The following is a 24,245-nucleotide window of genomic DNA, read 5'->3' as shown; positions in this document are numbered from 1 at the left end:
AACTCACTTAATGGAGCCCCTGGAGTTGTGTAGTGTACAATCTGTGTAACTGTACATGGCAGACCCCCCTGCTTCCACCAACCATATGAACTGAATAACAAATGGCACTATTGGAGTCTTCTCACTTCTCACTGTTTGAGACACATTTGCAGACAGAATATTAAGATTATAGTTAGACACAAGCTCTGAAAAGCAGAAATGAAGCATTGACATAAAGGAGGGGAAAAAAAAAAAGCAAGCGCTGTCTCTGAGTTTGCATTGCCTTGAATGTTCACAGCCTCCTGTCGCCTTTCTAGGAAGTGCCCCCGTTTGTCGCTGGGGTTTTACAGCCAATTGGGGAACTAGTTGAAAAACCCTGGATAGAAATAGAAACTCAACAAGAAGTGAAACCAAGCTCCATCCAAGAATGAAACCACAACCGATCACATGAGATGCCCATGTCATCACCTGGCCCATGAACAGGGGAGCAGATATATTGATGATCTGGTCCAGCCGCCAGACAGCTGCATTCATCCCTGTAAGTGACAGGACGGAAACACTGCAACTCAGCGCATGAGTCTCTCCTCCTGGTGAATTTAATGTCGTGTATTTGCTAGATTTGCGAGCCCGCACTGGGTGAATGGCAGTGAAAACAGGAAAGATCCCTTTTAGTCTGACTATAGATTAATCATAGGATTTTCAACCTGGAAAAGACCTTTGAGATCAGTTCTGTTGGAATTTGAACAATTAACCAAGGAGTAAACTGAGGGCTAGAGAGATTAGGTAACTTGGAATTATTCCAACTCCTGTCTCAGCACTCTTTCTATCACATCCCACTGTCTGAACAACAATAGTATTAATAGCCATTATGACTCACACGTTGACAGGACAGAGAGGGAAAAAACAGGGGACGAAGGACAGAAATAGTTGAATACTCTTTGCCACACGCATAGTTCTAAGCCTTCTACACATATTCATCTCACTCAACCCTCGCAACAACTCTAAGGGGTCCGTAGTATCTCCCTTTTACAAATTAAGAAACTGAGACATAAAGAAGTGAAATTAATTAAGGTCACAGGGAAGGTAAATGGTGGAGCAGAGATTCAAACCTAGGCAGTCTGACCCTAAAGCTTATTCTCTTAACTATTCCACCATCATTAAAGAACATATTTACAAGATGATTTTTAAAATTAGAATAAACCTCAGATCTGAATCTGTGCTTTATTTTAGATTTCTTTAAAATTAATTAACAGCAAGCAGGAAGATTTTCTTTTACCCAGAGACAGGACACTTTCAACACCATGTCACCTGGCTTGTACCCACATAGCTGTTTTATTTTGGGTGTTGTTATTTAAGCCACAGTACATCCAAATAAGTGTAGTTTAGAAGAAAACATGATTATAAGGGGCTTCTACACTTTGTAAGGAGTATATTTTAATAGAGTCCTCTGTAATAGCTTCCTTTATCTTGGCTATCAACTCTCATGAACGTTTTCTAGCCAAGAGTACCAACTGCACAAATATAGGGTAAGACAAGATCTCCTGCTTTAGTTTGGCAATTTGAATATCTCACAATGAAAATGATCCAAGTTTTATAAATGGAAGAAAAAATAAAAAGATGCCAGATTCTTCCATTTAGCTCCATTATTGAAAAAAATGATTCTACCTCTCATTACTAGTGATTAGGTGATAATCAAGTCACACTTGGGGATGAATTTTCTGGGGAAAGTAGAAGCTTATCACAGACAAAAATTAAGAAATCTTTTAATTCACTTATTTTTCAAATCTAAAATGACCAAAGAACCTCTGTAATATATTCAGAGGGATTTCTCTCCCGAAAGTATGGTCTATATATTCTTCTGATAATAACAGTCTCATCCATTTCTTACATGCTTCCCATGTGCAGATATAGTGCTAAGTGCTTTACAAATCCTGTATGTCACATAATCCTTCCCAAAAGTGAGCTGGCGGCAAGGTGGGGGGTTGTCATAATTTCTCTCATTCTACAGATGAGGAAAGTAAAGTCTAGAGAAGTTAAGTAACTTGCAGCTGGTAAGAGCCATAGCTGGTTTTAGCTGCATTCAAATGCAGGTCTCTTTGACTCCAAATACCTTCTATTAAATGCTACTTTCCTGCCTTTCTCGGAGCGCTAATTGTCTCATCAACTCTGTTCACTAAATCAGGCCTACTTCTCAGCAGATTAGAGAACATGTGATGCCCTGTTATATCCACAGCTCACCAGCCAGCTGGCCTCTGTTGTCACCTGTGAGGCTTACAATCCAGTCCTTCTGAATGGTGTTGGTCAGTGCTGTGCTGGCCAGGTTCGCCAGGGTGCTGTGCTGGCCAGGTTCGCCAGCTGTGAAGCAGACCACTGAAGGAAGGAGGGTAAATGGAGTTTGGAACCCAGGGATAGACTTTCTCAGCCCATTGTAATACATACAGTTACTTATCTGACAGTTTGAAGAGCATCTAAATGAACCCAAAGACTTTTGAGAGAAAGAGGTTCAATGCAGGTTTGAAGCCAAATGTTGTTGTATTTATTCTCAGCGTTTTCTTCTTCCCACCCCAGTAGCACCAGATCCGGTGCTAATCTGTACCTTGCAAACAGAGACTCTGCTGTTCTATTGCCTTCATGACTGTGAGATTTAGACTCTGACTAACAAATTAGGGGTAAGGAGAACACTGGTGAAAGATTAGCCAGATCCCAGATCAGTGAGCAGGGCCATCCAGAGATGACTCACTGAAGGGCATTCTGGTCTTGCCTGTGACATTCACTCTCACAGCACAGGGGGGAGATGGCAGACACTCACAGTGAACCAGCCTTGCCATACTTGCTCCAGCTCCCTTCTGTATGAGAACACAAGCATCAGGACCGCACAGCCGGTGGTGATAGAGGCATTCTGAGTGAAGAGCAAGACATGGCCAACTGCAAAGGGAAACAATATTTATTCTTGGTTTTAAGAGACAGGTTACAATTACATCATCGTTTAATGCAGAGTGACTGCAGTTGACCAAACCCCTGTGCCAACCAGGGTTATCATTCCCATCAGCAATCATAGGCTGAGTAGGAAGCAAAGAGCAGGCCTGTGTGCTCACTAAAGGCAAAGCCTTTACAACCAGAAGAAGAAGAAGAAAAAAAAGCTGGGTTTTGCAAGCAAATGAAAACATGCTTTGAGAGTAAGATGATATGAAAAGCAGGATATTAGATAAATCAAAGCACTTACATTTTTCTACTGATATATCACACTCTTCTTTAATTTGTGACTGAAGTTATCAACATGGCCTAAGGACCAACAGTCCAGATTTTAAATAAGTTAGCCTTTTCAGTGCTGTGCTTTCAGAGAATGCCTTGTCAAACCTCCTAGGTGAAATGAAAACAATCAGGCTGACTGGTAATCAAAAGACTTGGAAAAACTTGGGAAATCCTACATTCTGCTTGGGTAAAGGAAGGTTAAAGAGATATTAGAGGGAAAAGCTAAAAATGGATTGACATTTGAACAAATAAGTCTCCAGATAGTAATTCCCAGTTTAGACAGATTACTTGGTATAAAAGTTATCTTTTACACATAGAAATTGTCTTTAATAGAAATTACATGAGTATATTATACATAGGTAATACCAGAGTATTAAAATGAAACATGTTTTTAGGAATTTAATATTAAAAATCTGTGATGGATAAATATCTAAAAACTACAATAAAATATTTTAAATATAGTACCAGAGAATGACAGAAAGCTGGATACCGCTTTTTCTAGTTTTTAAAACTTATGCCCTGTCATTATTAAGTTCATATCTGTATTTTATTTCACTAAGTAAACCAAAAAAGCTAGTGAGGTCATAATTTACCATATCATTATATATGTATTACCTTTTTTTCTTGGTTTCCTGTTGATCCAATCACCAATTAATACCCTAAATATTAATACAGATCCAGCTACCACTAAGCTAAACACTGCTGTTAGTAGAACATTGTATCCATATAATTTTATCAGGACCACAGATATGGCAAAGTGCCACATTCAGTCTCCCTGCAAGGCAGTAGAAGCAAAGCATGTTTTAATCATTCACCTAAAAGATGGAACAAAGTTAAAATCCAGAAAGATGCATTTCTCTCAAATGACATGTAATATGCAGAATTTAAAACCAGAATGTCCAAAGTTACACTTTTATGTAGTACAACATTTTTTTTTTTTTTTTTTTTGCGGTAGGCGGGCCTCTCACTGTTGTGGCCTCTCCCGTTGCGGAGCACAGGCCCCGGACACGCAGGCTCGGCGGCCATGGCTCACGGGCCCAGCCACTCCGCGGCATGTGGGATCTTCCTGGACCGGGGCACGAACCCGTGTCCCCTGCATCGGCAGGCGGACTCTCAACCACTGCGCCACCAGGGAAGCCCATAATTTTTAATGCAATACAATTATACTTTAAAAAACTGAACAGAATGTTATTTTAAAATCTTAAAACACCAAAAAGTCAAGAAGCCCAGGAGAGAATGTCAGATGAACACTTGGAGAACATGAGAAGCCCAAGAATTAAGCCTAGGCTACCCTGAAGTATCTGCTGATTCAGAAGAAACAACTGTGAAACAGAACCGCAGTTTTAGCAGCCTCAGAAAGTCAGAAGATGGAAGTCTATGCTCACCAAAGACAAAGATAAAAATAGTTCTTACTTTAGGCTGAGCTATAACTCCACCCTTAGGGTAAGTCAGAGTAAACTACAAGTAAGCTAACCGTTGCATGGACTTGTAGTCCAGCTTTACCTCATCTGATGACCCAGAAAACCTCAAGCCTTGAGCTTGAATTAAAATGGCTACTGCTCACTATGCATCTGGGAGAAGCATTAAAATCCTCTCTAAAAGAAAATACTATCATCTTAGGCTTCAAAATACTTCTACAATAATTTTATTTTTATTTATTTATTTTTTGGTATGTTTAATATTTATTATAATAATTTTAAAACACAATGCCCAGCACACAGTCAAAGATAACCAGTCATATAAGGAAATGAAACACTATGAGCAAAATCTACAATAAATAACATACAATAGAAACAGACCTATTGAGACTTCAGATATTTAAATTACCAGACACAGGCTGTAAAATAATAATGCTTACTCTATTTAAAGAAATAAATGCCAATTCTGACAATCTGAGCAGGGAATTGGAAACTGTAAAAAATGATGTGGTCAGTTTGAAAAAGAACTAAAGAGAAATTCTAGGACTGAAAAATATAGCAATAGAAATTAAAATTCAATTGATAGTTTCAATAGGAGGTTATAATTAAAGAAAAATTAGTTAACTGTAGATATGTATGAAGAAAAACCCACAATAAAACACAGAAAGACAAACTGAGGGAAACATGGTAGGAACAAAAATGAAAAAGGAGAAAAAGAAACATATAACAGGCCAGACAAATAGAAAACACAAAATAACATGGTAGATTTAGCGTAAATATATCATAAGCTACCAATAAGTATAAATAAACTAAATGTTCAAATTAGAGGATAAAGAGTGACAAATTGGATTCAAAAATACAGCTAGATGCTATTTACAAGAGACACATTAAAACAAAAGACTAAGAAAGATTGAAGAAAATGACAGATAATTAACCGAAAAGAATCCATGTCACTGAATTGATACAAAAGTAGGCTTTAAGGCAAAAAAAGATTACTGGAAATAAAGAGAATCATTTCATAATGATAAAGGCTTAATTGATCAGGGAGATATAAAAATTCCAATTTTGTATGTACCTAATAACAAGGGCTCAAAATATATGACTCAAAAATCTGTAGAGTTAAAAGAAGAAATAGATAATCATTGTGGGAGATTTTAACTCACCATCTCCCTCTTGGTAATTGATAGAATAAACAAAAAATATAAATATATATTAAGAATATACACTTATATATATCTTATATGTTATATATGTGTGTGTGTTCTACGTAAAGGTTACATAAAAAACAGTGTACTTGACAACTTTAGAATACACTTGCTTTTTAAGCACATGAAACATTTGTACAAATCAACAAAATGACCAGATAATGGATCTTAGAGCAAATCTTATTTTCAAAATACTGAACCATACAGAGAATGTTCTCTGACCTCAAGGCAATTAAGCTAAAATCAATAAGAAAGAAAATCAGAAATTCCTCATATGTTTGTAAATTAAGAAATTCGTTTCTAAATAATCCATAGGTCAAGCTGGCAATCAGAAAGGACATTATAAAATATTTCAAACAGAGTATATCAACTTGTCAGATGCTATTGATATACCGTTTAAAGAGAAATTTGTAGTTTAAAATGCATATATTAGAAAAGAAAGGCTGAGTTTAATGAGCTAAGTATCTATATTAAAAAGTTAGAAAAGGAACAGCAAATTAAACCCAAAGAAAATAGAAGAAAAGCAATAATAAAGGTAAGAGAAGAAATCAATGAACTAGGAAAATGAACATACAATAGAAAAGCTTAATAAAGCCAAAATCTGGCTCTTTGGAAAACTAATAAAATAAACTGTGGTTTATTATGCAATGAAATACTACACAGCAATAAAAAGTAGCAACCCAGGGCTGTTTGCAAAAACATGGGATTACATACATAATGTTAAGCAAAAGAAGCAAGATAAAATAGAATATATACGGTAGAACTTCATTTATGGAAAGTTCAAACTAAACTTGAAATTAACTCAACTATATCATTTAGGGATGCCTACATCAGTGGTGAAACTATAAACAAAAGCAAGGAAGTAGGGCTTCCCTGGTGGCGCAGTGGTTGAGAATCTGCCTGCCAATGCAGGGAATATGGGTTCGAGCCCTGGTCTGGGAAGATCCCACATGCCGCGGAGCAACTGCGCCCGTGAGCCACAACTACTGAGCCTGCGCGTCTGGAGTTTGTGCTCCGCAACAGAGAGGCCGCGATAGTGAGAGGCCCGCGCACCGTGATGAAGAGTGGCCCCCACTCGCCACAACTAGAGAAAGCCCTCGCACAGAAATGAAGACCCAACACAGCCAAAAATAAAAATAAATTAATTAATTAAAAAAAAAATAACAAAAGCAAGGAAGTAAATGCCAGAAAAGTGGGGCTCCTGGCTACTTCCCTTTGTGAGGAAGGGGTATAATTGAGAAGGACCCTATGAGGGACTTCTTGGGTGCTGGCTACATCCTAGCTTTTGACTTGAGTGGTGGTTTCATGTATTCACTTTGTGTTTGTTATAATTGTTCCATATATATATGGATATATATACATGATGCACTTTCCTCTATTTGTGCTAGAGTTTGTAATTCAAAACATTTTTTAACAAAAATATACATACATTTTGCATCAGTTATTTCGAGACATTCTAATTGTCTATTACAGTTCTCTTAACCATTCAAAATATATTAATTTCATTTTGATTCATCTTACCTGTATTGATAAGGCACAGCTTACATAAATCAAAAATCTTGGACTGATGAGGTAGGTCAAAGTTGCTCCTAAAACACATATTTCCAAATGATAAACATTATGAAATAGTAAAAAAAAAAATTATATATATGTATATTTTTTTACTATTTCGTAATGTTTATCATTTGGAAATATGTGTTTATATTTCTTTAAAGCAAATTTTGCCTGTTAACTCAGAGAAAATGAAATCCTGTTTGGCATGGGTTTGCTTTCAGACACTAGCCTGGTGCGAAATAAAAACACAGGCAACAGAAAAGCACATGGTTTTGTTCAACAAGTGAGAGGATTCTCAGGGCTTCTGCTTTGTTTTCCTTTGATTTATTTGCCATTGAGTGACCACTAGGGAAATATTTAACCATATCCCTTTTCTCGCATCTAGAGATGGAGTCAGAGAAGTAAGCAAGCCATTGCACTGAGATATGTGCTTTAAAGGAAGTAGCCCAGAGTGTGATGAAGAACATAGAAATGGCAGCCACTCAACCTGGGAAGGCAGAGTAGGGACTTCAAGGGGACGTTACCCCTCAGCAAAATCTGAGGGCCAAGAGGGAGTCACTAGGAAGGAGGTTTGAGGGTGGAGCTAGCTTTCTAGGTCAGGAGAACCATGGGTTCGAAGGTCTGGAGAAAAGAGAAAGCAAACTGCAAACAAGAAAATCCAGAGGCTGGGGTGTAAAGTACCAAGTCAGAGAGAGTAGGAAGTGGGGAGGATGAAGCAAGTGCAGGGGAGATCCCTTCTTTCCAGAAAGAATAGGAAAGAGAGGCCGATCATTAAAGCCACTGGGCTCCTCTGTGGATGCCCAGCTGCAGGGGCCTCATCTCTGCAGGGGCCTTTCAAACACACCTACTACACCTGCTGAGCTGTGGGTCTGTCTCAGCTCTTCACCCAGGAACCCTCTCCTGCTTCCCTCCTGCCCATCTTGACCATCATTCTTTATTCTCACCTTTCTGACACCCTCACCAAAATAGCACCTGATCCCCATCTGTGCCAGCTACTGACGTCCCAGTCTTTCTGGTCTCTCGCTGCAACCTCCAGTGTGTCTTCCTCATTTTAGAGAGCCCTGTTAAACCCCTTTTCATCAGCTCCCACCACCCTCCACCTACCTGCATTGCTATAACTTCTATACAGGCTACCACCAATTTAAACAACCCTCCTCCAGAATAGCCCTGATATAGTAACAAGAATTCCTTGCTTCCTTCCTTCCGTCCTTCCTTCCTTCCTCCCTTCCTCCCTCCCTCCGTTCCATCCCTCCTTCCTGCCAGCCCTCTTTTATGTATTCACACATTCAAAACTTAATGAGCATCTACTATCTTTCAGGTATTCTGCCAGGCACTAGAGATAAAGTGGTAAAAAAATGTTAGGGTTCTCACTCTTCTGTTATCCAGGGATAACAAACAACAGACAATGACTTATAACCTAGTGTGATGAGTTTCCTGTTAGACGGGGGTGGGTATCACCCAGTCACTCCACAAGCCAGTCATGGAGGAACTATGGCAGGTCACTTAGGAGGCTTTCTGGAACCCAAAGGGCAACAGAAGGCACTGAGGAAGGCTGTCAAAGTTGGACATACCATCTCCTGACACAGGAGCACCACCCAGCCACGCAGCTCAGTGCTGGAAAACTAGTGCCTTGGGTCCTTCACATGCGCAGATATCACCAACCCTGTGGCCTTTCCCCAGGTGCACCTCCACTCTTCACCACCTCAGCAATGCCTGAGGCATCAGCACTTTGCTATCCACATCACAGCCCAGCAATGGACAAATCTTCCAGTGACGGTTACTGTACTGAAGAGCAGGGTCTTTGGCTGGTAGCCCAGTCTGCTCTAGGCCGGCCCTGCTGGCCCCCAGCTACTAGCAAGAATTTGTTGCGAGCTGGCCCCTCACATCAGGAATTCTCTGGATTGTTATTCGATCTTCCATCTGGCCCAGTGAGAGGAGAGGTTCTGGCCGGGGGTACATTACTCGCCATTGGCTGATCTCCCTTCAAATACGTTATCACTAAACATAAGCGGGGCCTTAGGCTGCCCACCCTCACACTGTGTTTTTCTCGTCCATTTACTTTCCTACTTTCCTGATTTCTCTTCTCTCTTGGAACATTTCCCACCCTCACTCTGCGCTGATAGCCTGTTTGCTAAGCCACTAAAGATATAAAAGCAGTGGAAGAGGACTTCCTTCACTTTCCACCATTACACCTTCCCACCTGCCCACACCTGTGGCTCCACCTTTACCTCCTGTTTCTATGGGCGCCCAGCAAAGCCACTCCTCACCACACCTCTCTCTCCCATCCTCCAGGACATTGATCCTTTTTTTTTTTTAAGTGATGTGCCCTTACTATATTTAAGTTAAAGAGAAATGTTTCAGACTTCCCTGGTGGCACGGTGGTTAAGAATCCGCCTGCCAATTTAGGGGACCCAGGTTCAATCGCTGGTCCAGGAAGATCCCACATGCCACGGAGCAGCTAAGCCCGTGTGCCACAACTACTAAGCCTGCGCTCTAGAGCCCGCGAGCCACAATTACTGAGCCCGCATGCTGCAACTACTGAAGCCTGTGCACTTAGAGCTCCACAAGAGAAGCCACTGCAGTGAGAAGCTCGCGCACCACAACCAAGAGTAGCCCCCGCTCGCCACAACTAGAGAAAGCCTGTGCACAGCAATGAAGACGCAGTGCAGCCAAAAATAAATAAATAAGAATGCAAAAAAAAGAGAGAAATGTTTCATATAAAACACTGGAGAGAATCACTGAAATATTTATCCTAAGCGTTAAATCTAAGTTTGGAGGTAGAATAGTCACGTGGCTTCTATCAGCAATGGGACGTCTCCCAGGGGTCACCGCAGGGAGACAGGCAAGCCATAGGCTACAGTGCAGCCCCAATAAGATACTTGAGTCAGGGACCCTGGGTGGGGGGATGGGGTTGGTGCTGGTTGACATAGTAGAGAAAAGGGGGCTCTTGGGCCTGCTCCAAGCCAGCCCTGTCACAGAGCCCTGGTGTAGCAGTCAGTGTCACAGTCAGCCACATCCAGAAGGTACCCAGAAACAGGGGACAGCCAGCCATGATATACCTGAGCACAATGCCAGCCATTAACACCAAATGCTAAATCATCAGACAAATGTGCCATTGTGGTCTTGAGGGACATCCGGACACGCAAAGACCTTCTGGCCCAGGCCAGGCAAGGCTATGTCTGCCTCCCAAGGACACATGACTACAGCTCCCAGTGATGGTTAGGTGGCTATTATTGGTCTGGGGATTCATTTTAATCCATCTACAATGAGTGTGCAGCATTCTTTCTAAAAGAAAGCCTACTTTGGGGCCAAGGGCTAGGGAAGAGGACAGGAGGGAACTCTAGTTAGGACTATTACTTGCTCTGATCAGGACTTCCATTTAAACAGCCCAGATGTCGAGATTATCTTATATTGGCCTCACACAGGTTGGGGAGAAAGTAGAAGTTAGAACAGTTGCTGAAAGCTTCTGGTTTTCTCTTTATTAAGTCTGATGACTCAGACTGAATTGGGGCTTTTTGCAATAGGCAAGCACATCCTTCTTACACAAATGAGAGAACATGTAACTCACCTATCACAAATCCTTGCAAAGAGAGGACACTAGATCAACTGTGGCTAAAAATAGGATGAGCGGTAGTATATATTCTATCCTGCTGCCTCATGTCCATCACAATGAGGACAAGCTTTAAAAGCAAACTGTATATTGAAATGTATTATAAAACTTGAAAGTGAAACAAAAGATAGATTTCAAGGCTGGTTAGAGTTTCTATTTCACTGGACTAAAGAGACCCTGTCCAGGAAGACAAGAAAGCTAAAGTCTCTTTTGGGCACCATTTACTTTCCTGTTAAACAGCAACAGGATATAGTGAAGAATGAATTTTGGTTCTACTTTCATTTAAAATCATTTCTGTTACCTAGTAAAGCAGAACCATATCCTCTCTAGAGAAAAAGAGCATATGTTTAACAAATGGGAAATAGCTGCCATTTCCCCTTTTTCTGTTAACAGAACGTCAATCTTGCTCTGGGAGACAGTGCATCCCTAGCCCCAGGGGATGAATCACAACTGATGTAAGTCACTTATTGTGATGGCATTTCCCAGACCCCCTGTAGCTAGGATTGGCCTCTGACTGTTCTAGCCACTGAGGTGGAAGGAGAAGTCTCCTAGGGGCTTCTGGGAAAGAGTTTGCTTTTTTTTTCTTTTTTTGCCAACATCTTTTTTTTTTTTAAATTATACACATACTAACAGGCGTGAGATGATATCTCTTTGTGGGTTTTTTTTTTTTGAAGTATAGTTGATTTACAATATTTCAGGTATACAGCAAACTGATTCAGCTACATATATATATATGTATGTATATATATATTCTTTTTCAGATTCTTTTCCATTATAGCTTATTATAAGATACTGAATATAGTTCCCTGTGCTACTCAGTAGGTCCTTGCTGTTTATCTACCTTCTATTTAGTAGTGTGTATCTGTTTATTTCAAATTCCAAATTTATCCCTCCCCCCAACCCCAAGATTTTGCTTTCTGATAAAAGAATCAAGTGCAAGAGGAGAGCTTGCTTTTGCTCTTCCTCACCCACCGCTTTGCCTTTGACTGTGGCTGTGATGCCTAGAGCTGTAGCAGCGGTCTCGCAGTCATAAACTGACACTGTCAGAAGCCAGTGGGCTGAGGGCGACAAGGCAGATGGGAAGAACAGCCGGGGCCTTGAAGGCATCACTCAATTGCTAAAACAATCCTGACTGGATAACTTGTACACTTCTTGTTTAGTAAGTAATGAAGGTTCTTTGAGATTCAGACCTTGCCAGTTGAGTTTTCTTTTGCTTGCAGCCAGAAACATTTCCAACTGATACACAGACCTCTAATGACTGGTTCAATGACTGCCCATATACCCAGTATCGAAATTTCACTATTGCTAATATGTACCATATTTGTTTTATCTCTGTGTGTATGTGTATTTTCAACATATGTTGAAATTAAGTTGTCGATATCATAACTTACCCCTTCAGCACCTATCTCCTAAAAGTAAGCACATTTCCCTTCATGACTACAAGGCCATTCTCTCTCCTAAAAATATTACTAATTCTCTGATAGTATCTGAGAGCTAGTCCATATTCAGTTTCCTTTATTATCCCTCAAACATCTTTTTGTAGTTGGCAAAAACTTCCATTTAAATGGTACAAATGGGACTTGGGGTTTTGTTTTACTTTTTCTTCTTCTTTGAATCAAAAAGAAGATCGGGCCTTCCCTCGTGGCGCAGTGGTTAACAATCTGCCTGTCAATGCAGGGGACCCACATTCAAGCCCTGGTCCAGGAAGATACCACATGCCGCAGAGCAACTAAGCCCATGTGCCACAACTACTGAAGCCTGTGCACCTAGAGTCTGTGCTCTGCAACAAGAAACAATGAGAAGCCCGCGCACCGCAACGAAGCATAGCCCCTGCTCATCTCAACTAGAGAAAGCCCGCGTGCAGCAACGAAGACCCAACGCAGCCAAAAATAAATAATTAATTTTTTAAAAAGATTAATTTAAAAAATATATATAAAAAATAAATTAAGAAAAAGAAAGATTCATCACCCCCTCCTCCTGCCACGACAGTTTCATTCTTCAGCCCATGATGGCTTCTGAGCTCAGGAGAGCCTGGCAAGACTTGAATAAAGCTTTGGAATTAAGACTGTAACAAATCACCTCAGCCATACATCCTTCAAAAGCGTTGTAAGAATTCCCATTTGGAAGCTTATTTGGGCTTGGGTTCCTGGTTCCTAATGTTCTTATCGATCAGACTTTGAGGCAAAGGACTATGGACACGAGTGTGGAGTCAAGCTCTCTGTGCGGCAGGCTGCTCTGATTTGGGGACCTAACTTTATTCCCCCTCCCCAAAGGACCCTCCACATCCCACTCCACAATTTACATGTTAACGGTGGGACAAAATGAACAGGGGATGGCATTTTTTACCCCCAGCTGTAGTAATTACAATACTAATTGTGTATTTGAACTACTCAACACCCTTTATAGTCGACACTCCTTATAAACATAATTAGGAAAAAATTCAGATGCACCCACACTCTGAGAGAGATGGGTAAACAAAGCTAATTGTTTTGTGACATGTAAATTAATGAAATCAACAGTGGTTTTTGCAGAACATTGTTGCGTAAAGGACAAATGTTGCTTGATTATCTTTGTTTATTTTTTTTAACCTCCAATTTTACTTCATTAAAACCATTATGGGAGATTGGTTCAAGATGGCAGAGTAGAAGGACGTGCACTCACTCCCTCTTGCGAGAGCACCGGAATCACAACTAATTGCTGAACAATCATCAACAGGAAGACACTGGAACTCACCAAATAAGGTACCCTACATCCAAAGACAAAAGAGAAGCCACAATGAGATGGTAAGAGGGGCGCAATCACAATAAAATCAAATCCCATAATTGTTGGGTGGGTGATTCACAAACTGGAGAACACTTATACCACAGTAGTCCACCCACTAGAGTGAAGGTTCTGAGCCCCACATCAGGCTTCCTGGGGGAGCCTGGGGGTCCGGCAATGGGAGGAGGAATTCCTAGAGAATCAGACTTTGAAGGCTAGTGGGATTTGATTGCAGAACTTCGACAGGACTGGGGGAAACAGAGACTCCACTCTTGGAGGGCACACGCAAAGTAGTGTGTGCATCGGGACCCAGGGGAAGGAACAGTGACTCCATAGGACACTGAACTAGACCTACCTGCTAGTGTTGGAGGGTCCCCTGCAGAGGTGGGGGGTGGCTGTGGCTCACTGTGAGGAAAAGGACACTGGCAGCAAAAGTTCTGGGAAGTACTCCTTGTTGTGAGTAACTCCCAGAGTCTGCCATTAGCCTCACCAAAGAGCCCAGGTAGGCTCCAGTGCTGGGTAGTCTCAGGTCAAACAACCAACAGGGAGGGAACCCAGCCCCACCCATAAGCAGTCAAGCAGATTAAAGTTTTACTGAGCTCTGCCCACCAGAGCAACACCCAGCTCTACCTAGCACCAGTCCCTTGCATCAGGAAACTTGCACAAGCCTCTTAGATAGCCTCATCCACCAGAGGGCAGACAGCAGAAGCAAGAAGAACTACAGTCCTGCAGCCTGTGGAACAAAAACCACATTCACAGAAAGATAGACAAGATGAAAAGGCAGAGGGCTATGTACCAGATAAAGGAACAAGGTAAAACCCCAGAAAAACAACTAAATGAAGCGGAGAGAAGCAACCTTCCAGAAAAAGAATTCAGAATAATGATAGTGAAGATGATCCAGGACCTCAGAAAAAGAATGGAGGCAAAGATCGAGAAGATGCAAAAAATGTTTAACAAAGACCTAGAAGAATTAAGGAACAAACAAACAGAGATGAACAATACAATAAATGAAATGAAAAATACAATAGAAGGAATCAATAGCACAATAACTGGGGCAGAAGAACAGATAAGTGACCTGGAAGGCAGAATGGTGGAATTCACAGCCATGGAATAGAATAAAGAAAAAAGAATGAAAAGAAATGTAGACAGCTTAAGAGACCTCTGGAACAACATTAAACACAACAACATTCGCATTATAGGGGTCCCAGAAGGAGAAGAGCGAGAGAAAGGACCCGAGAAAATATTTGAAGAGATTAGAGTCGAAAACTTCCCTAACATGGGAAAGGAAATAGCCACCCAAGCCCAGGAAGCGCAGAGAGTCCCAGGCAGGATAAACCCAAGGAGAAACACACTGAGACACATAGTAATCAAATTGACAAAAATTAAAGACAAAGAAAAATTATTGAAAGCAACAAGGGAAAAACGACAAATAACATACAAGGGAACTCCCATAAGGTTAACAGCTGATTTCTCAGCTGAAACTCTACAAGCCAGAAGGGAGTGGCATGATATATTTAAAGTGATGAAAGGGAAGAACCCACAACCAAGATTACTCTACCGGCAAGGATTTCGTTCAGATTCGACGGAGAAATCAAAAGCTTTACAGAGAAGCAAAAGCTAAGAGAATTCAGCACCATCGAACCAGCTCTACAACAAATGCTAAAGGAACTTCTCTAAGTGGGAAACACAAGAGAAGAAAAGCACATACCAAAAGAAACCCATAACAATTAAGAAAATGGTCATAGGAACATACATATCGATAATTACCTTAAACGTGAATGGATTAAATGCTCCAACCAAAAGATACAGGTTCGCTGAATGGATACAAAAACAAGACCCATATATATGCTGTCTACAAGACACCCACTTCAGACCTAGGGACACATACAGACTGAAAGTGAGGGGATGGAAAAAGATATTCCATGCAAATGGAAGTCAAAAAGAAAGCTGGAGTAGCAATACTCATATCAGATAAAATAGACTTTAAAATAAAGAATGTTACAAGAGACAAGTAAGGTCACTACATAATGGTCAAGCGATCAATCCAAAAAGAAGATATAACAATTATAAATATATATACACCCAACATAGGAGCACCTCAATACAGAAGGCAACTGCTAACAGCTATAAAAGAGGAAATCGACAGTAACACAATAATAGTGGGGGACTTTAACACCTTACTTACACCAATGGACAATTTATCCAAAATGAAAATTAATAAGGAAACACAAGCTTTAAATGACACAATAGACCAGCTAGATTTAATTGATATTTATAGGACATTCCATCCAAAAACAGCAGATTACACTTTCTTCTCAAGTGCACATAGAATGTTCTCCAGGGTAGATCACATCTTGGGTCACAAATCAAACTTCAGTAAATTTAAGAAAATTGAAATCATATCAAGCATCTTTTCTGACCACAATGCTATAAGATTATAAATGAATTACAGGGAAAAAAACATCACAAACACATGGAGGCTAAACAATACGTTACTAAATAACCAAGAGATCACTGAAGAAATCAAAGAGGAAATGAAAAACTACCTAGAGACAAATTACAATGAAAACACGAAGATCCAAAACCTATGGGAGGCAGCAAAAGCAGTTCTAAGAGGGAAGTTCATAGCAACACAAGCCTACCTCAAGAAACAAGAAAAATCTCAAATAAACAATCTAAACTTACACCTAAAGGAACTAGAGAAAGAAGAACAAACAAAACCCAAAGTTAGCAGAAGGAAAGAAATCATAAAGATCAGAGCAGAAATAAATGAAATACAAACAAAGAAAACAATAAAACTAAAAGCTGGTTCTCTGAAAAGATAAACAAAATTGATAAACCATTAGCCAGACTCATTAAGAAAAAGAGGGAGAGGACTCAAATCAATAAAATTAGAAACGAAAAAGGAGAAGTTGCAACAGACACCACAGAGTACAAACCATCCTGAGAGACTACTACAAGCAACTCTATGCCAATAAATTGGACAGCCTGGAAGAAACGGACAAATTCTTAGAAAGGTATAACCTTCCGAGACTGAGCCAGGAAGAAATAGAAAATATGAACAGACAAATCACAAGTAATGAAATTGCAACTGTGATTAAAAATCTTCCAACAAAAAAAAGTCCAGGACCAAATGGCTTCACAGGTGAATTCTATCAAACATTTAGAGAAAACCTAACACTGATCCTTCTCAAATTCTTCCAAAAGATTGCAGAGGAAGGAACACTCCCAGACTCATTCTATGAGGCCACCATCACCTGATACCAAAATCAGACAAAGATACTACAAAAACGGAAAATTACAGACCAGTATCACTGATGAATATAGATGCAAAAATCCTCAAAACTACTAACAAACAGAATCCAACAACACATTAAAAGGATCATACACCATGATCAAGTGGGATTTATCCCAGGGATGCAAGGATTCTTCAATATATGCAAATCAATCAATGTGATACACCATATTAACAAATTGAAGAAGAAAAACCATACGATCATCTCAATAGATGCAGAAAAAGCTTTTGACAAAATTCAACACCCATTTATGATAAAAACTCTCCAGAAAGTGGGCATAGAGGGAACCTGCCTCAACATAATAAAGGCCATATATGACAAACCCACAGCAAACATCATTCTCAATGGTGAAAAACTGAAAGCATTTCCTCTAAGATCAGGAACAAGACAAGGATATCCACTCTCGCCACTATTATTCAACATAGTTTTGGAAGTCCTAGCCATGGCAATCAGAGAAGTAAAAGAAATAAAAAGAATACAAATTGGAAAAAAAAGTAAAACTGTCACTGTTTGCAGATGACATGATATTATACATGGAGAAAGACACCACCAGAAAACTACTAGAGCTAATCAATGGATTTGGTAAAGTTGCAGGATACAAAATCAATGCCCAGAAACCTCTTGCATTCCTATACACTAATGATGAAAAATCTGAAAGAGAAATTAAGGAAACACTCCCATTTACCATTGCAACAAAAAGAATAAAATACCTAGGAATAAACCTACTTAGGGAGACAAAAGACCTGTATGCAGAAAACTATAAGACACTGATGAAAGAAATTAAAGATGATACCAACAGATGGAGAGATATACCATGTTCTTGGATTGGAAGAATCAACATTGTGAAAATGACTATACTATCCAAAGCAATCTACAGATTCAATGCAATCCCTATCAAATTACCAATGGCATTTTTTACAGAACTAGAACAAAAAAATCTTAAAATTTGTATGGAGACATAAAAGACCCCAAATAGCCAAAGCAGTCTTGAAGGAAAAAAAAAGGAGCTGGAGGAATCAGACTCCCTGACTTCAGACTATACTACAAAGCTACAGTAATCAAGACAATATGGTACTGGCACAAAAACAGAAATATAGATCAATGGAACAGGATAGGAAACCCAGAGATAAACCCACACACCTATGGTCAACTAATCTATGACAAAGGAGGCAAGGATATACAGTGGAGAAAAGACAGTCTCTTCAGTAAGTGGTGCTGGGAGAACTGGACAGCTACATGTAAAAGAACGAAATTAGAACACTCCCTAACACCACACACAAAAAGAAACTCAAAATGGATTCGAGACCTAAATGTAAGACCGGACACTATAAAACTCTTAGAGGAAAACATAGGAAGAACACTCTTTGACATAAATCACAGCAAGATCTTTTTTGATCCACCTCCTAGAGTAATGGAAATAAAAATAAACAAATGGGACCTAACGATACTTAAAAGCTTTTGCGCAGCAAAGGAAACCATAAACAAGACGAAAAGACAACCCTCAGAATGGGAGAAAATATTTGCAAATGAATCAACGGACAAAGGATGAATCTCCAAAATATATAAACAGCTCATGCTGCTCAATATTAAAAAGATAAACAACCCAGTCAAAAAATGGGCAGAAGACCTAAATAGACATTTCTCCAAAGAATACATACAGTTGGCCAAGAAGCACATGAAAAAGCTGCTCAACATCACTAATTTTTAGAGAAATGCAAGTGAGAACTACAGTGACGTATCACTTCACACCAGTTAGAATGGTCATCATGAGAAAATCTACAAACAACAAATGCTGGAGAAGGTGTGGAGAAAAGGGAACCCTCTTGCACTGTTGGTGGGAATGTAAATTGATACAACCACTACGGAGAACAGTATGGAGGTTTGTTAAAAAACTAAAAATAGAATTATCATATGACCCAGCAATCCCACTACTGGGCATATACCCAGAGGAAACTGTAATTCAAATACACACATGCACCCCGATGTTCATTGCAGCACTATTTACAATAGCCAGGTCATGGAAGCAACCTAAATGCCCATCGACAGACAAATGGATAAAGAAGATGTGGTACATATATACAATGGACTATTACTCAGCCATAAAAAGGAATGAAATTGGGTCTTTTGTAGAGATGTGGATGGATCTAGAGACTGTCATACAGAGTGAAGTAAGCCAGAAAGAGAAAAACAAATATCATATACTAACGCATATATATGGAACCTAGAAAAATGGTACAGATGAACCGGTTTGCAGGGCAGAAATAGAGACACAGATGTAGAGAACAAACATATGGACACCAAGGGGGGAAAGTGGTCGGTGGAGGCGTGGTGGTGGTGGTGGTGTGATGAATTGGGAGACTGGAATTGACATATATACACTAATATGTATAAAATGGATAACTAATAAGAACCTGCTGTATATATATTTTTAAAAAGCCATTATGCTCAGAAGAACTTGACAGCTTCATATCGCTGATGTCAATGCGGCAGTATTGCCTCCGCAGGGGCAATGTGCCCCCTTTCTCAAGTAGAGCTTAGTAGAATATGTGTAACTGGAGACTTACCTAAACGACTCTTCTCTCTCTTCATCTGCCTGGTGCTTGCGGTTCTAGTCCCTTTCTCCTCATTTCCAGAATTTTCGGTGTCATTTAATTCTCCCAGATTACTACATGTTGGGAGAAAACAATTTCAAATAATGAAAAATATATTTTAACTGGTCATAAAGTGGTAGAAGTCAATGTGTTTTAACTTAATTCCATTGGATTCCTCAAAAACCATTAATATTTCATTCATTTTAACTGCAGAAAGTTAATTGTATAATCTGTTAGAAGGGCCTTATTGCATATGAATAAAGTCATAGCAATTGCTTGTGAAAGTTAGAGGTTTATTATTAATGCTCAAAACCCATTATTCTGGGGGAAACATTCAGCCAGCTCTAATCAGAGACTCACAAACTTATCGCACCCAAAAAATGGTTAAAGATATGTTTTGACTAAATTATCTGTGTCACCATTCAACCCAGGAACAATGGTGTAAGTAATTTCTCCCTCTTTAACATGTTATTTTTCCAACTTTTTCGAAAGGGCACATTTCTTAAGCTTGAAATAACTAATGCAAGTCATAAATAAAAAGTTTTGTTATGTTTTCACAAACATATCCCCAAGAAACAAACGCTTGCTTCTGCTAATTACTATTTTACCTCTAAAAGGAGTGAAAGCAAGGAATTTCTAAAATTTTAACATTCTGCTTACCGAACATAGGCAACAGGAAGGTTTGGATGCCCCCACTGGACTCCCAGAGACCGTGTAGAAAGGATGAATCACAAAGCAGTGCCGTGAACAGCTTGGGAACCACATCTGGGCTTTGCTACCATGGGCCGCTTTGTGCAGAAAGTGTCAGACATGCAAATGTTTCCTGTGGGCTGTGGAAAGAGAGGCCAGCAGTTTCTGCCACCTGTGACCTCCCAGCACAGTGTGCTCTGACAAAGCCCTTCTGGGGCTGTAGGGTGCTGCACCTTGCCTCTCCTGCCTCAGCCTGGGCAAGGACAAGAGATGTCCAAAACATCCCTGTCGTAGAAAAACCTAGGACACACGCAGGAACATTCGTTAAGATTCTTTTTTGTTTGGATTTCTTTTGTTTTGTTTTGATTTTGGGTTTTTTTTTTGGGGGGGGGGGGTTGGCCACACCACATGTCTTACGGGATCTTAGTTCCCTGACCAGAGACGGAACCTGTGCCGCTGCAGTGGAAGTGTGGAGTCCTAACCACTGGACCGCCAAGGAATTCCATCGTTAAGATTCTTAAAGAAGAAAGTTTGATTTTGTGCTTGGAAATATATCAGAAATCACTTAGAGGCAAACAAGAGCTGGCCCTCTGCAGAGTTGAGCAGCCACCCGTCTCCAGATGCCTCCATGCTTAAAGTGCTCTCTTGGGGCTGGGGCTTTCCAGACCTTTCCAGGCAAGGCTGCCCAGCATCTTTCTCTTTCTCCCTCCAGGTTTTGAACCAGTGATGCTCACCTGTGGTGTCTCATTCTCTCGGCAAACCGTGCTGGCTGGGCCCTGCACACATGAATCCTAGGAAAGGTTAATGGCAAGCCCAAGTTTGGGGATGGTCCTCTTGGATTGACTGACCCTCTTTCCAAGAGCGATGCCAACTTAACCAAAAAGATTCCATTTATAATGGGAATTTCAGGACTCAGTATTTTTTCTTGGGTTGAGGAGGGTGGGATCAGGGATGCTTCTTGTTCTTTGGTTCAGAATGGGTAACATTTAGTAGCAGCTGTGGCCCAGCAAAACCTCTTTTTTGTTATTTCTGTCCCAAGAACTTAGAGCAGGGTTCCCCAACCCCTGGACCATGGACCCGTACCTGTGCGCAGCCTTTTAGGAACCGGGCGGCACAGCAGGAGGTGAGCGGCGGGCCAGCGAGCGAAGCTTCACCTGCCGCTCCCCATCGCTCCCCATCGCTCGCATCACCACCTGAACCATCCCCCACCCCCCCACCCCCATCCATGGAAAACCTGTCTTCCACGAAACCGGTCCCTGGTGCCAAAAAGGTTGGGGACCTCTACCTTAGAGCACTGAGTACAAAATCCTTCAGATCCTCCTGATTCACTTCAGTAATGACCTGTAATACTTCTCTCAGACAGGCTCAGATTCTTGGGACCATCTCCCTGTTTAGTCCATACATCTTGTTTGCAGTGACTGGCAGAGAGTTAGTTGAGAAATCTATGATAACAAAGCTTTTACTGTATAAATGTTCTACCAAAGAAAACCAAAAAGATATCATAAAGCATTCAATCTGACACATTCCAGATAAATTATTCAAATTTTGCTGCAAATGCTTCAGCCTAAAATAAATGGCTTTGTGTGCAGAACTGTGTATCATACCGCACATTTGTCAGAACTCCTTCCCCTTCCAAAAGTGCTGTTGCCCTGGTAACTGGGGAGCTTGGCAGAGCTAAGAGATCCTACTGGCGGCAGGGGTAACATAAACCCCATGAGGGCAGGGTTCACGTCCGTTATATTCACCGCCCCCTCTCAGGTCCCAGATACAGGGCCAGGCACAGAGAGGGCACTCGAGACATGAGCCCACTTGCTGTATTTACAAGTGTAAGAATATGGCAATAGCATCAGGCCCTGAGCTTGTAGGGCAAAGAATAAAAAGGACAGGTCACCACTTCATCTTTCGTGTATGCATGTGTGACATCACATGGATGAAAAACGAGCAGGAGGAGTTGTTCTTTTCAAAAGGAAAATATTCACAAAATATATGGAAATAGTAACAGAACTTTGAGACCATAGGTGGCTTCCCTGAGCAAGATTTGGCAGGAATCAAAAAAGCCAATTTAGCGCTCTAGGCAGAAACTTGATGGTACTTGGGAATGCGAGGAGAATTTTACGGTACCTCATCAAGTGGCATACACACACACACACACACACACACACACACACACACATTACAGATGTATATATACACATGAATAAACATACATAGTATATACATAAGTATATGTTTGTGTATTTCTATCAAAGATCCCTGTGCTCTACCTCAAACTTTCCATGATGAAATGAGATACTTTGGTCATCAACAGAGAAATAATAAAATAATTCCCAAAGTCTGGGGAGAAGGGGAGGCTGGGGAGAAAACTGTTCCATATTTAGCATAAGACGACCAGCTTCCTAAAAAGTATCTTTCTCTACATAAACTACAAAAATCATTTCAAAATTTACCACTTTATGCTTTCCACACCTTTAACAAAACTGACATATCCAACGTCAATATTGGAAGAGAAAAGGGATTATTTACTCACCCCCAGAGGAGCAGACTTTCTCTCTTTTAAAAGATGTTTCTACTTGGTGGTGGTTTAAGTAAGAGGAACGGGTAAGTGGGAATCATAGGGAGATGGGGTTTTACTCTCCAAAGGAGAATATTTTCCCCTCACCGTACATTGCCAGTAGAATGACGCACTTGATTTAGTGGCCCAGCGGCAACTGAACCCTTAAAGGCTCAAAGGAGTTCAAGGAAGAAGCGATGGGGAACCAGATTAGACAGAAGGTTTCTCCAAAAACATACACATTCCATTTAGACCAGTTGTATTTTCCAACCCGAAGCACTCTTCCTACAGACTCTGGCGGTCAGCGTCCTTCCAAGCACAGGAAATGCTGACATCTGTGCGCAAGCACATCTGCAGGAGTCACACTGCCTGGGCTCAGACCCAGGCTCCACCCACCAGCCATGTGGCTGCAGTCAGGGTCACTGATTTCTTCAAGCCTCCGTTTCTCAGCTCTAACACGGGCATAACAATAGTATTTACCTCACAAAGTGGTTAGGAAGATGAAACAAGGATGACAACGCATGAAGGGTCTTAGGAGAGGGTCTGGGATGAAGTTAGTGCTCAAAAAACACAGCTATTGTCATTCTGATTGGCAGTATTGCATATCCAGTTATTATTATTATCAGGAACAGCAACATTGTTATACTCAAGGAGTTTGGTCTCACTGAAGGTGAAAGTGTGAAATGGTGATCAATATGAGGGAGAAGGTGTAACAGAACCAAAACCTGGGTCAGCTGGCCCACGCATGCAGTAAAGTCAATCTACTGACACCAGGTTGTGGTGAAGGAAAGGGCAGTGTTTATCACAGGGCGCCAAGCAAGGAGTCCAGGTAGCAAGTGCTCAAAAAGCCCGAACTCCACCCGAAGGCTTTCAGGGAAAGGTTTTTAAAGACAGGGAGAGGGAGAGGGTTGCAGGGTGCGTGATCAGCTCATGGACATTCTTCTGATTGGTTGGTGGTGAGGTAATGGGGAGTCAACACCATCAACCTTCTGGTTCCAACCAGTCTTGGCTCTTTGTGCTTGTGGGCAGCATGCAGTTAATTTCTTCCACCTGGTGGGGGTTTCAGTATCTGCAAAACAGCTCAAAGGATTTGGCTCAGAATATCATCTATAGTCTTTGAGGAGGAACTAAAGGTCCTCGACTTTGTTTAATGGCTAAATTATTATTTTGTCTTGAGTGTTTTCCTTTGCTTCTGCATTTTCTCACTTCTTTAATTAAATATATTCTTTGGAACTCTGGGAAGGCCTAGGAGGCTAAAGTTTTTCTACAAACAAGAGGCAGGTAGAGGACATGTGCCGGGGCGGGGGCGGGGGTGGGGTGGGGGTGGTGTCTGGCTGTC

General features: G+C 40.8%; 1 pseudogene across 1 annotated transcript in view; it reads right to left on the bottom strand.

Annotated features, from left to right (window-relative positions):
* LOC307191515 (ferroportin-like) overlaps positions 1–23,371 on the bottom strand; it is a 29,412-nt pseudogene extending 6,041 nt beyond the window's left edge. The window contains exons 1-7 of the transcript XR_013831765.1: positions 22,883–23,371; positions 20,326–20,495; positions 19,639–19,739; positions 7,376–7,443; positions 3,847–4,006; positions 2,218–2,349; positions 276–515 (exon numbers count right to left, since the gene is read on the bottom strand). The product of XR_013831765.1 is annotated as a ferroportin-like (transcript). The remainder of the gene's footprint in view (positions 1–275; positions 516–2,217; positions 2,350–3,846; positions 4,007–7,375; positions 7,444–19,638; positions 19,740–20,325; positions 20,496–22,882) is intronic.
* Between the last annotated feature and the right edge of the window lie 874 nt (positions 23,372–24,245).

Source organism: Stenella coeruleoalba (assembly GCF_951394435.1).
Source record: "Stenella coeruleoalba genome assembly, chromosome: 9".
Classification (NCBI taxonomy): Eukaryota; Metazoa; Chordata; class Mammalia; order Artiodactyla; family Delphinidae; genus Stenella; species Stenella coeruleoalba.
Note: the sequence above shows the minus strand (reverse complement) of the source record. Positions and strands in the feature narration are given on the sequence as shown.